The sequence below is a fragment of the Choloepus didactylus genome, chromosome 20 (assembly GCF_015220235.1).
Source record: "Choloepus didactylus isolate mChoDid1 chromosome 20, mChoDid1.pri, whole genome shotgun sequence".
In the NCBI taxonomy this organism is placed as follows: Eukaryota; Metazoa; Chordata; class Mammalia; order Pilosa; family Megalonychidae; genus Choloepus; species Choloepus didactylus.
The window spans coordinates 15815353-15828404 of record NC_051326.1 but is presented as its reverse complement, the minus strand read 5'-3'; positions in this window follow the sequence as shown (position 1 = coordinate 15828404).

The window sequence follows — 13052 nt, the reverse complement described above, 5'->3', positions numbered from 1 at the left end:
TTAGCAGTTACCAAAGAAAGTGAAAATCTTTTGTAATCCCACTTCCCTGAAACAATTAAGACTTGGAGGTATATTTCTCCATGTTTCTTTTTCTATGAGCATATAATTTTGAAGTAAAACCAATTTTATACTACATAATTTTTTTCAATTTACTGTTTTTACTTTTTTCCTTGGCAGTACATATATAGCACTACTTTAATTTTTTAACATTATCAATGTTTATTAATACCTACCAGAGGGCATTGGAGGTTATTTTCAGTATTTATTATCCTGGATCTTGTAAGAGATAAGAGCTAGATAATATTGGATGTTCCATTGCCATCTCAAACTCAAATTTGCCTGAAGGTTTCCAAAGAGGTCAGAAATCTACCTCAAGAACCAATTTATTGGAAATGGAAGCTAGATGGCTAGGTGGCAGGGTGTGAGGGAGACTTCTTATATGCCCATTTACGTCTTTTGAACTTTGGGTCATATGTATATATTTTCTATTAAAAAATAATTATTTTAAAAAAAGCAATTTGTTAAATGATTGTAGAAAAAAGAAAGGCAATACTTTGAGTCTACCGATTTCTATTTGTCCTAATTCTAAGCTTCCCAAATGACCTGCAGACCCCAAGCTATAGCTTGGATTGTGGTGACCCACTGCACAACTCTATAAATGTATTAAAAATCATTGAATTCTACCCCTACAAGTAACATAAACCTCAATAAAAATGTTAATTATAACTCAGTAAAACTGTCCAGAATCTTTCAAGGGCTTGGTTTCCACAGATCAGGGCAATTGGAAAACCTGTTGGGTTTCTGCCCTAACCTTTCCTTCCTCGATGTGAAATTCACTATCCACACCCTCCAATATGACCATTCCTCTAGGGATGTCTTGTGGACCCTTTCTTCCAAAAGATCCTCCTTTCAATATGAAGACATATTCAAAGGAACAAAAATGCACTTTTATCTCAAGCTGGCGTTCGTATTTCTGTATATTTCTCAAACTAAAAGAAGCCTAGATCCCTTGAAATTCTGAATTGAGGTGCTTGAAAACATAGATTCCCAGGCCCCTCTCTGGACCAACTGAATCGGAATCTCTGGGGGGTGGCGGAGGGCCTCTGTGTGTCTAATGGTCCTCCCAGGTGGTTCTGGTGCAGACAGCCTGCTTGTCATTAGGCTGGAGGGTGGGAAGCTTCACCCCAACCCACACTTTACCCTGTCTAGGAATGACCCCTCGGGGCATTGCCTTATACCTTGGGCCTCTGAGCCTCATTTTTAAAGTTATTTTAAATGGGCGCATAATTTATTTAGCTGTATATCTCAAAGTCCTGTCATAAGAAATTGAGTCAAATTCTAAGTAAATATAATAACTTAATAGGAGCACTGGGAATAAAAAACAGAGTCCATCTAAATTAAGAATTCCCCTGAGTTTATTTTATTTGCACAATTATGTTCAAATTAACTTCATTTACTATTGACCTGGCTCTAGGTTTTATTGGAATAGAGATAATATCAATCTTATTTCACAGGGAGGTTGGGAGTTTAAAATAATTATCAGGTCACTCCACAGCCCTTTATGGGTTAAAAACTGTAATGAAAACCTTTTCAGTTTGTTTTCATATACTTAATTTACCTTTGTTGTAGTTGTAAAGACAACTTTCCTAAATTTAAAATTGTTTCCTGAAAAAAGAAAAAAGATTCAGACTTTAAGGAAAGGCCTTTGAAGGTCCCTTTAAGTACAAGGAATCCAAGACTGCATGTTCTAAAGCCCATAGTTGTACTGCCAAGCCTGAGTCAAAGAATAAAATTCAATTTAATAAAAGAAATATTGATTTAGTGTGGACTATATGCCAGGCACTATGCTGGGCAGTAGGGTAACAAATGAATAAGACAAAGTTCCAGTCCCCAAGGAGCTCATATTTATTTGGGAAGACATCTGTGTAAACAAAGAAAGGTACAATACTTACCAAGTGCAACTACAGAAGTCTGTATAAAGTACATAGGCTGAAGAGAGAAGGGTTTGTTTGACTCCATGGAAGAAAGAGAATCTCAGAAGATGCCTTAGGCTGAATATTGGTCCCCAAAGTTACCCAGTTTAATGTTATCTTATCTGGCAAAAAGAACTGTGCTGAGATGATTAAATTAAGGATCTTAAAATGGGCAGATTATCCTGGATTGTCAGAATGGGCCCAAAATGTAAGCACAGGTGTTCCTGTAAGAGGGAGGCAGAAGGAGATCTGACTATGGAAGAAAAGGAGAAGGAAGGATGGAAGCAAGAGGTTGGAGTGATGTAAGGAAGGGGTCACCAGCTGAGGACTGTAAGTGGCCCCCAGAAGCTAGAAAAAGCAAGGAAACAGTTTGTCCCCTAAAACCTCCAGACAGAACCAGTGCTGCCGACATCATGACTTTGGCCCAGTGGAAGTGATTATAGACATCTGGCTTCCAGAACCATAAGAGAATAAATTTGGGTTGTCTTAAGGCACTGAGTTTGTGGTAATTTGTTGCAGCAGCAGGAAATTAATACAGAGCGTTCCCCAAAGAACAAAGCTGATGTCTGTCCAATGTGGTTTTAAAAGACAAACAGGAATTCAATGAGCACTTAAGGGATGGAAAAATAGTCCAAGGAAGACTGAACTCTACTTCTCTCTGGCTTTGCAATATCAAAGACAAGAACTTGGACCATAAAATTTATGATTTTCACTCCATGTCTTGTGATAGATGCATTGCTCTTTAGCTGTAAGAGTTGAAGTTTTCCGAAGTAGGTGTTATTTTCTTCCCTTTGCCTCATCTCTGTCTTTGCAGCTTGAAATTCAATCTTTATTTGTACAAAGTTTCTTACATCTGAGCAAGAAACGAAGAGACTACCTGGCAAGAACATGCTTAAGAGGGCAAATGAGAAAAGTATAGAGAGAATCTGATAGCAATGCTTGTTTATTACTGGAACAAGCTTAGGTGAGAAGATGACAAAGACCTTTCAAAAAACAAATAAAGGAACTCCTTACCTGGTTGGTTTGGGACTAAGAGACAAAATAATGAAAAAAAGTAAGCTCTAAACTGGATGCAAGTGAAGTGAAGAGAAAATAAGTTAATGCAACACAGAGACACAAGAATATATATATATATATGACATATATATATGAATATGAGATAGAGAAGATAGATTGAGAGCTCTAACCTGTACAGAAGAAAATAAAGGGATGATGCTGAAGCACTATTTAAAAACATAATAGATAAGAATTATTAAGTATTGAAGATGTTTGTCTTCAAATCTAAAAAAGTAAGCATTTAGGACTAAGAAAAGAATCACACATTGATACATATCATAGGGATTTATGCACAATGTCAATGATAAAGAGAAAATTGTAAAAGTTACAGAGATGGGAGAGGGGAAAGCAGATTATCTACAAAAAAAGAAGACAGAAAAAGGCTTCTCTGTCAACCAAAAATTTTATCCCCAGCCAAACTATCATCCAAGAGTGAGAATAAAATGTATTTTGATATACCAGGAACAATTAAGGGATTTAAAAAAAAAATCACGCACACATTCTCACAGAAAGACCTATAAACACAGTTTATAAAACTGCTGAGGAAAGATTACACTTCAGGCCTTGAAGGAATAATAGGGATAAGATTTGGCCTCCTTCCTTAAACATATAGAAAACCAGACAAAATATATGAATGGTTTTCAGACATTGGACAACAGATTGTACAGGACAGTGATTCCTGAGAGGAGGGAAACAAATGAGGTAAACCCTATGAGTATGCCAGCTTACTGCATGGAGAGAATTTTCAGGTCACTTTTTTTTTTTTTTTTTTTTTTAATCATCATTTTATTGAGATATATTCACATACCACACAGTCATACAAAACAAATTGTACTTTCGATTGTTTACAGTACCATTACATAGTTGTACATTCATCACCTAAATCAATCCCTGACACCTTCATTAGCACACACACAAAAATAACAAGAATAATAATTAGAGTGAAAAAGAGCAATTGAAGTAAAAAAGAACACTGGGTACCTTTGTCTGTTTGTTTCCTTCCCCTACTTTTCTACACATCCATCCATAAACTAGACAAAGTGGAGTTTGGTCCTTATGGCATTCCCAATCCCATTGTCACCCCTCATAAGCTACATTTTTATACAACTGTCTTCGAGATTCATGGTTTCTGGGTTGTAGTTTAATAGTTTCAGGTATCCACCACCAGCTACCCCAATTCTTTAGAACCTAAAAAAGGTTGTCTAAAGTGTGCGTAAGAGTGCCCACCAGAGTGATCTCTCGGCTCGTTTTGGAATCTCTCTGCCACTGAAGCTTATTTCATTTCCTTTCACATCCCCCTTTTGGTCAAGAAGATGTTCTCCATCCCACGATGCCGGGTCTACATTCCTCCCCGGGAGTCATATTCCACGTTGCCAGGGAGATTCACTTCCCTGGGTGTCTGATCCCACATAGGGGGGAGGGCAGTGATTTCAGAGGAGGGCAGTGATTTCATCAGGTCACTTTTTACAGAGAGGGAATCCAAACACAACTGACAATCTCACTGCATTGAGAAGACAGTTTGGAGTTCAAGGAATGCAAGGTGGCCAGAATGTGGAAGGTAGAGTACCAGAGAGAATGGAACTGCACACAGAGAAATACAGATTATCTGCAGAAGTGTATGAGCTGAGTACAAGCTGAACATGCATGTGAGGAAACTATCAAGGCTGGAGAAAAGAACCACTGGAAAGGAGTAGGCAGAACAATCTCCCAGAACTCATACAGGTCTGGGAATAATTTATGTTTTCATGAGTAAAAAAGGAAGGCCTCCCAAGGCACAGGGCATTAGGGTCATCAGAAGGGTTTTACCTCAATAGTGGAGCCAAATTTGCCCTACAATAAAGTCTATTCTGACTCTTCCCTAACAAACCTTAAAACTAAGTCTCAAAGGATCAAAGTGTTTCCAAGTAACATAACTGAGTCTCAGAAAAAAGTCCAACAATAACTAAAGGAATCCAAAACATTCTAACACCCAACAATGTAAAATTCACAATGTCTGATTAAAATTACCAGGCATGGAAACAGTGGGAAAATATGAACCATAGCCAGGAGAAAAATTAATCAATAGAAACTGTATTAGTTAGGGTTCTCTAGGGGAACAGAATCAATGAGAGATATCTATGAATATAAGATTTATAAAAGTGTCTCATGCAACTGTGCGTATGCACAAATCCAAATTCCGTAGGGCAGTCAGCAAACTGGCAACTCCAATGAAGATGTTCGATGAACTCCTCAGGAAACGAACTGGCAACTTTGCCAAACTCTTCAGGAAATGCTTTGCTGATCAGCCGAAGAACTGAAGGTCCTCTATCTGTCTCACTTAAAAGTCTTCAACTGATTGGATGAAATCCAGCCAACTGCATTCTCTCATTGTGGAAGACACGCCCTTTGTTGTCATCATGATTTAATAAACCAGCCTGTTGGTTTATTAATTAGCCACAAACGTCCTCACAGCAGTGGTTAGGCCAGTGCTTGCTTGACCAGACAGCTGGGTACTATCACCTGGCCAAGTTGACACATGAACTGAACCATCACAGAAACTGACCCAGAAATTACACAAATGATGGAATTAGTAAACAAGGATGTTAAAGCAGCTATTGCATATTCAATATATTCAGGAAGGTAGAGGAAGGCATGATCATAAGGAAAGAAAAGGAGGATATAAAATAAAGTGCCACAATCTTTGGGGAAAAGCACCACCTTGCTGATGGCTTGATTTTGGACTTCTCCTAGGCTAAAAACCATGAGCAAATAAATTCCCATTGTTTAAGCCAACCCATTGTATGGTATTTGTTTTGCAGGTAGGAAACTACATCAACAAGATTCAAGCTCTACATCCCGAGTCCTAGAAGCTCAAGGGGAGGAATGAGAGAGGGTCTTTGGGGTAGGAGTGAGGATAAGGGAAAAGGCTTGAGGATGCTACCAAGGAGATAAGCACTGAGGCCCAGAGAGCCAGGTCTACAGGAGGCATCAGTCTTAGGCTTTACTCTTTTCTTTTTTTTTTCTTTTTTTCCTCTCCAACCTTTTGCCAGCTCTGAGGCCAAGTTCCAGGTAGTTGATGATTACCTGTCCTATATAACAGCTTTATGCTGTTGCAAGAATCAAATGAAATGATTATACCAAAGTGCCTTGAAAATTGTAAACACACAGTACCAGTACGTTGTTATTATTACATGACTCCAAAATTTTGCTCAGTAATAAAACCTGAAAAACACTAAAAAAAAAAAATAAATAAAGTGCCATATCAAATGTTTACAGATGAAAAATACAATATCAAAATTGAAAATACACTGGATGGGATTGACAGCAGTCAGCTACTACAGAAAAAAAAAATTAGTGAACTTGAAGATATAGCAATAGAAACTACCTAAACTGAAATGCTCAGAGAGAAAAAGAGTGTAAAAAAAAAAAAATTGAACAGAGCATCAGTAATCTGTGGGACAATGTCAAGCAGCATAACATACATATGTTTGGAGTCCCAGAAAAGAGCAGGCAGGACAGAAAAAAATTTTTGAGGAAATAATGGTCAAAGATATTCTAAATATGTGGAAAACCCACAACTCAAGGAATCTCAATGCCCTAAGTAAAAGAAACAAGGAAATCACATCAAGGTACATCATAATAAAATTGCTGAAGACAATAAGAGATGAACAAAAAAATTATAAACATTGCCAGAAGTGATGAAAAGCTACTTGGAGGTGTGAGGGAAGAACTAAGATAAAAGAACTAATGATGAGCATAGAGATTGATAATATATGTTGGCAAGTACAAAAATTGATTGTAAAAATGAGAAATAATTTTTCTGTGTTAAAAAAAAAATTGCCACTTTTTGGTATATACCCTAAAGAATTGAAATCAGGGACCAAAAAATATACTATGTCATAGCAGCATCATTCAGAATAGCCAAAAGCTGAAACAACCCATGTCAATCAACAGATGAATGACATACGTGTGTATGTATACACACACACACACACACACACACACACACACACACACAGAGGAATATTATTTGGCCATAAAAAGGAATGAAGTTCTGATGCATGCTACAACATGGATGAACCTTGAAAACCTGTGGAGTGAAATAAGGCAGACACAAAAGGACAAACATTATATGAAGCCACTTATTTGAAATATCTAGCAGAAGCAAATTCATAGAGACAGCAGATGACAGGTTACCAAAGGCTGGGGAGAGGGACAATGGAAAAGTTTTTGCTTAATGGGTATAAATTAATGTTTTGGGTGATGAAAAAGTTCTGGTAATGGATGGTGGTAATGGTAGACCAACACTGTAAATGTAATTAATGCCACTGAATTGTATGCTTAAAAATGGTTAAAATGGAAAGTTTTATCTTATATATATGTTACCACAATAAAAATAAATTAAAAAGAAAAAAGGTGAAACTAAAACTTCAGATAATCATAACAAGATTGGGGATGATGATTCAGTAGCTTAAACTTGCTGCAGTCTTTTCAAGATGTAGCTACAAATATTTAATAACTCCAGATTTTATAATAAATATTTCTAAGTAAGGGTTACTGTTAAAATGGTAAGGAAGATTACTTTTAATAATAGAAATACTCTCTAAAGCTTCTAGCCAACAGAGGAAAAAGGTAAGAATATAGGAAACTTACTAAATCCAAGATAAGGCAGGACATGAGAAAGAAAAAGAAACAAAGAAAAAAGAATGGCAAAGAGAAAACACAAGATGGTGGCAATAAAATCAAATATATCAGTATTAAAAGCAAATGTTAAGATATTATTCAAAACAAATGTTTAACACATCAAACTCACTTTTAAGGCAGAAAATTTCAGGTTGGATTCTAAAAAAGTCCACCTATATGTAATGTCAGATACATTTAAAATATAATGACTCATGTTGGGCCACAAAACAAGTCTTATTAAATTTAAAAATATTGAAATTATAAAATGGGATGAATTAGAAATCAATAACATTACAAAAACTGGAAAATTCACAGATACATGGAAATTAAACAGTATACTCTCAAACAACCAATGGATCAAAGAACTCACAAGGGAAACTAGAAAATACCTTGAAATGAATGAAAATGAAAACACAACATACCAAAACTTAAGGGATACAGCAAAAACATTGTCAAGAGGGAAATTTATAGAAATAAATGCCTACATTTAAAAGAAGATCTCAGATCAATAACCTAACTGTACACCTTAAGGAACTAGAAGAACAAACTAAACCCAAAGCTAGAAGAAGAAAGAAAATAATAAAGATTAGAGAGGACATAAATGAAATTGACAGTAGAAAAACAACAATAGAGAGAAACTACAAAGATCAAGAAAACTGACAAACCTTTAGCAAGAGTGATTAAGAAAAACAGAAGACTCAAATTACTAAAACCTGAAATGAAAGTGGGGAAATTACTACTAATTTTACAGAAACTAAAAAGGATTATAAGAGAATACTATGAACAATTGTACACCAACAAATTGATAATCTAGATGAAATGGACAAATACCTAGAAACAGGAAGAAGTAGAGAATCTGAAATACACCTATAACAAGTAAGGGGATTGAATTAGTAATTAAAAATCTCCAAAGAAAAGTCCAGGACCAAATGGCTTCACTGGTAAATTCTTCCAAACATTTAAAAAATAATTAATGTTAATACTTAAACTCTTCCAAAAAATGGAAAAGGAAGGAACACTTCCTAATTTGTTCTCTGTGGTCAGTATTGCCCTGATACCGAAGCCAGACAAAGCACTACAAGAAAATAAAACAATATGCCAATATCCCTATGATTATAGATGCAAAATTCCTCAACAAAGTATTAGCAAACCAAATTCAGCAGCTGTTCTAGTTTGCTAAGGCTGCCAGCATGCAAAACACCAGAGATGGATTGGCTTTTATAAAGGGGGTTTATTTGGTTACACAGTTACAGTCTTAAGGCCATAAAGTGTCCATCAGCAATTGGGTACCTTCACTGGAGGATGGCCAATGGTGTCTGGAAAACCCCTTTTAGCCGGGAAAGCACGTGGCTGGCTTCTATTCCAAAGTTCTCATTTTAAAATGGCTTTCTCCCAGGACGTTCCTCTCTAGGCTGCAGTTCCTCAAAAATGTCACTCTTAGTTGCTCTTGGGGTGTTTGTCCTCTCTTAGCTTCTCCAGAGCAGAGTCTGCTTTCAATGGCTGTCTTCAAACTCATCTGCAGCTCCTCTCTCAGCTCCTGGGTGTTCTTCAAACTGTCTCTTTTAACTGTAGCTCCTCTTCAAAATGTCATTCACAGCTGTATTGAGTTCCTTGTGTTTGTCAGCTCATTTATATGGCTCCAGTGATTTAATTTAGACCCACCCTGAATGGGTGGGGTAATACCTCCATGGAAATTATCCAATCAGAGTCATCACCCACAGTTGAGTGGGGCACATCTCCACAGAAACACTCAAAGAATTACAATCTAATCAACACTGATACGTCTGCCACACAAGATTACATCAAAGAAAATGGCATTTTGGGGGACATAATACATTCAAACCAGCACAGCAGCGTATTAAAAGAACTATGCACCATGACTAATTTGGAATTATCTCCAAAATACAAGCGTAGTTTCAACATGTGAAAATCAATGTATTACACCACATCAATCAAATAAAGGGGGGGAAACTTGCATGATCATCTCAATTGATGCAGAAAAAACATTTGACAAAATCCAACATGCTTTCATGATTTAAAAAATATGTAACTAGGAATACTCTACATGATAAAGTCATATCTGAAAAATCCACAGCTAATACTCAACGGTGAAAGACTGAATGTTTTCCCCCTGAGATCAGGAACAAGCCAAGGATGTCTGCTTTCATCACAGAACTGAACAAAACATAGAACTGAAAGTGCTAGCCTGAGCAATTACAAGGACAAAGAAATAAAAGGCATGCAAATTGGAAAGGAAGAAGTAAAATTATCTCTGCAGATGATATAATCTTATATGTAGAAAACCCTAAAGAATCCACATGCACATACACACACACACAAACCTGTTAGAGTTAACAAACTAATTCAGCAAAATTGCAGGATATGAAATCACATGCAAAAATCAATTGATTTCTGTATACTAGCAATGAACAGCACAAAAATGAAATTAAAAAAAATTTCCACTTAAAATAGCATCAAAAATAATAAAGACTAAGTGGGGTTCATTCCAGGCATGCAAGGATGGTTCAACATAAGAAACTCAATCAATGTAATACAACACTTTAACAAATCAAAAGGGAAAAATCAAATGATCATCTCAATAGATGCTGAAAAAGCATTTGACAAAATCCAGCATTCTTTTTTGATATAAACACTTCAAAAGATAGGAATAAAAGGAAATTTCCTCTATATGATAAAGTGCAAATACGAAAAACCCGCAGCCAGCATAGTACTCAATGGTGACAGACTGAAAGCCTTCCCCCTAAGATCGGGAATGAGACAAGGATACCTGCTGTCACCACTGTTATTCAACATTGTGCTAGAAGTGCTAGCCAGAGCAATCCAGCAAGACAAAGAAATAAAAGGCATCCAAATTGGAAAGGAAGAAGTAAAACTGTCATTATTTGCAGATGATATGATCTTATATTTGGAAAACCCTGAGAAATTGACGACACAGCTACTTGAGCTAATAAGCAAATTTAGCAAAGTAGCAGGATACAAGATTAATGCACATAAGTCAGCAATGTTCCTATATACTAGAAATGACCTAATTGAAGAGACACTCAAGAAAAAGATTCCATTCTCAATAGCAACTAAAAAAAATCAAGTTCCTAGGAATAATCTTTTATTTAAGCATAATACAATGATTCTATTAGTTACAGTCTCTAGTTTATGCTGATTGCATCCCTCCCCTAGTGCCTCCCCATTTTTAACACCTTGCAAGGTTGATATTTGTTTGTTCTCCCTCGTAAAAGAACATATTTGTACATTTTATCACAATTGTTGAATACTCTAGATTTCACCAAGTTACACAGTCCCAGTCTTTATCTTTCCTCCTTTCTTGTGGTGTTTCACATGCTCCCCACCTTCCTCTCTCAACCGTATTCATAGTTACCTTTGTTCAGTGTACTTACATTGTTGTGCTACCATTTCCCAAAATTGTGTTCCAAACCACGCACTCCTGTCCTCTATCACCCTGTAGTGCTCCCTTTAGTATTTCCTGTAGGGCAGGTGTCTTGTTCACAAAGTCTCTCATTGTCTGTTCGTCAGAAAATATTTTGAGCTCTCCTTCATATTTGAAGGACAGCTTTGCTGGATATAGGATCCTTGGTTGGTGTTTTTTCTCTTTCAGTATCTTAAATATATCACACCACTTCCTTCTTGCCTCCATGGTTTCTGCTGAGAGATCCGCACATAGTCTTATTAAGCTTCCTTTGTATGTGATGGATTGCTTTTCTCTTGCTGCTTTCAGAATTCTCTCTTTGTCTTTGATGTTTGATAATCTGATTATTAAGTGTCTTGGCGTAGGCCTATTCATATCTCTTCTGTTTGGAGTACACTGAGCTTCTTGGATCTATAATTTTATGTCTTTCATAAGACATGGGAAATTTTCATTAATTATTTCCTCTATTATTGCTTCTGACCCCTTTCCCTTCTCTTCTCCTTCTGGGACACCAATGATACGTACATTATTGTACTTTGTTTCATCCTTGAGTTCCCGGAGACGTTGCTCATATTTTTTCATTCTTTTCTGCATCTGCTCCTTTGCGTGTAGGCTTTCAGGTGTTTTGTTCTCCAGTTCCTGAGTGTTTTCTTCTGCCTCTTGAGATCTGCTGTTTTATGTTTCCATTGTGTCTTTCATCTCTTGTGTTGTGCCTTTCATTTCCATAGATTCTACTAGTTGTTTTTTTGAACTTTTGATTTCTGCCATATACATGCCCAGTGTTTCCTTTACAGCCTCTATCTCTTTTGCAATATCTTCTCTAAACTTTTTGAATTGATTTAGCATTAGTTGTTTAAATTCCTGTATCTCAGTTGAAGTGTACATTTGTTCCTTCAGGCCATAACTTTGGTTTTCTTAGTGTAGGTTGTAATTTTCTGTTGTCTAGGCATGGTTTCCTTGGGTATCCAAATCGGGTTTTCCCAGACCAGAACAGGCTCAGGTCCCAGAGGGAAGAAATATTCAGTATCTGGTTTCCCTGAGGGTGTGTCTTAGAAAATTGTTCCACCCTTTGATGCCTCAGGTCACTGTGCTTTTCTGCCCAGCAGGTGACGCCTGTTAGCCTATAATTCTTGACTGGTGTGAGGAGGTATGGCCATGTTCCCCCAGGCTCTGGGGTCTGGTTCTGAATGGAAAGGGCCTCACCCCTTTCCTCCTAGAGAAGACAGACCCCTCAGGTGGAGGTCATTAGCATTTCAATGGTCTCACTCCCTGCTTGTGCTGTCTCCACCCTTCCCTGAGTCACAGCCCTGGAAACTGAATATGTCTGGGGCTTTCTCCACTGAGCTGAAAAAGAAACAGGTAGTCCCCTTCAGACCCAGTCCAAGGCGACCCTCCGGCTCTCCAAGGTCAGTCATCACCCAAAGCCTCTGTCTGTTTTTTGGGGATGCATACCTGTAGTGAGCAGTTCACACTCGCTACTTAAAACCCCAGTTGGAGCTCAGCTGAGCTATATTCGCTTGCTGGGAGAGAGCTTCTCTCTGGCACCACGAGGCTTTGCAGCTCGGGCTATGGGGGAGGGGGTCTCACGACTTGGTTCCGCAGGTTTTACTTACAGATTTTATGCTGTGTTCTCGGGCATTCCTCCCAATTCAGGTTGGTGTATGATGAGTGGATGGTCTCGTTTGTCCCCCGGCAGTTATTCTGGCTTATTTACTAGTTGTTTCTGTTTTTTTGTAGTTGTTCCAGGGGGACTACTTAGCTTCCACTCCTCTCTATGCTGCCATCTTGCCACTCCCTAGAAATAATCTTAACCAAGGATGTAAAAGATCTATACATAGAAAACTACATAACTTTACTAAAAGAAATAAAAGGGGACCTAAAAAGATGGAAAAATATTCTGTGTTCATGGATAGGAAGGC